This window comes from Nannospalax galili, unplaced genomic scaffold, assembly GCF_000622305.1.
Source record: "Nannospalax galili isolate Female #2095 unplaced genomic scaffold, S.galili_v1.0 scaffold598, whole genome shotgun sequence".
In the NCBI taxonomy this organism is placed as follows: Eukaryota; Metazoa; Chordata; class Mammalia; order Rodentia; family Spalacidae; genus Nannospalax; species Nannospalax galili.
This window is the reverse complement of record NW_008342423.1, coordinates 1,076,112-1,077,944: the sequence shown is the minus strand read 5'-3', so window position 1 is coordinate 1,077,944 and position 1,833 is coordinate 1,076,112. Positions and strand designations below refer to the sequence as shown.

General features: G+C 39.8%; 1 protein-coding gene across 3 annotated transcripts in view; it reads right to left on the bottom strand.

Annotated features, from left to right (window-relative positions):
- Pcyt1a (phosphate cytidylyltransferase 1, choline, alpha) overlaps nucleotides 1-1,833 on the bottom strand; it is a 52,503-nt gene that overhangs the window by 43,688 nt on the left and 6,982 nt on the right. The gene's annotated exons all lie outside the window — the stretch shown is intronic.

Sequence of the window (1,833 nt, the reverse complement as noted above, 5' to 3'; positions counted from 1 at the left end):
GTGTATGTGTGTGTGTGTGTATGTGTGTGTATGTGTGTGTGTGTATGTGTGTGTGTGTATGTGTGTGTGTATGTGTGTATGTGTGTGTGTGTGTGTGTACGTGTGTGTGTTGGCAGGCAAGTACCAAAGAGCATGTGTGGAGGTCAGAGGGCAACTTGTGGGAGTTGATTCTCTCCTGCCACTGTGTATATTCCCCAGATCAATGCAGATCATCAGGCTTGGTGCCAAGTGCCTTTACCCACTGAACTATCTTACCACCTCACCCAGTGTTCTTTTCAGTGTGAATGTCCTAAAGGAGACAGAAATCTTGGTTCTGGCATGCACATGCTTGTGTCTTAAAGATGAAAGGCTCCTAAGTATGGTTTTAGGGCCTCTCACCCAAGCCCTTCTATTACACCTGCTGCTAGTAGATCTAGCAAGCACCCCAAGGCTAAAGAAGAGGGCTATTTCTAAAAGTATGTGACAACCTAAAGAGTATCAAACTGAAATCATATATATCCTTACAAATGTCAAGAATTAAATTTGACTGATGACTACAGGGAACTATCTGCAAAAGAGGAGAAATGAATTTTTTCCTCTGCAATCTGTTCATGCTTCTCCCATCTGAGTGAGCAAGCTTATTTTCATATGTGGAACTGTTACCTGTTCTACCACGCTGGACCTTACTAAGGTCTAAATTCCAAGGAGTGCACCTGATACTCTTGGTGTTCATTAATATCATCTACTATATATTCAGGCTTTTCAGAAGATAGCAACATGATATCACTTCTTAAGAAAGTCTTAAAGTTTAAGTGAAGATATGGCTATTCCACAGTGAGGAAGAAGGACTGGATTTAAGAACCAGGCCTCCGAGATTGAGGGTAAGCACACTGCTTAGCAAGCCAAAGATGGCCCACTGCTTTTTTTTTTGTAATTAAAGTTTTAATGTAACACAGCCATGCTCACTCACTGGTATATTGTTCACAAATGCTTTTGTGCTGCAACAGTAGAAATGAATAGTTAAAAGAGACAGTGTGACCTGCAAAGTCTAAAACATTAACTCTCTGGCCCATTATAGAGTTTGCTAACTCAGATTGTAAATGAAGACAGAGCTCATTTTAACAATAATCTGGTGGCAAACTTTACCTAGATTTATACATTCTAAGGTAGGGGGCAGTACAAGGAATGGATTGTTTCAAGAAATTATACCACAGAGCCAGAAAGATAGGTCAGTGGGTAAAGGCACTTGCTGTATAAGCTTGACAACCTGTTTTTGATCTCTGGGACCTCTGTAAGGATGGAAGGAGAGAACTAACTCCACAAAGCTGTCATCTGACCTCTATATTTGCTGTGGCACGCATATAGCCATATACACACACACCCCACATACCTAATAATAAATAATAAATAAAAAAATAATAAATTGTACCATAACTTTCTAATATAGGGTTATTGCTATTTACATAACTAGCTCGCAGATATCACACTATAAAGACTAGCAAATCAGAAGAATGCCTGATCTGGGAACTTCTAAGTGTAAGGGTGAGCTTCACAACGTAACTTGCACCCCAAGATTACTTTTCAGCTAGAGTTCAGTGCTACATACTTCAACATTTGAGGTCTGAAAATTGCCCCATCTAAGATCCTGGCTTTGAACTTGATCTCCTCCAATCTCCTGAGAGAAATGCTTTCTCAACAAACACTGAGTGGGGATTTACTCTGTATCAGACCCTGAGCTTGCCACTGGAGCAAAATAATGCTTGTATTTGGGCCTGGTAACAGAATAAAGGTATTTCAGAAAAAGATTACCCTAAAAACCACAACGGACACTATTTTTTTTTTTTTCATCTTTTC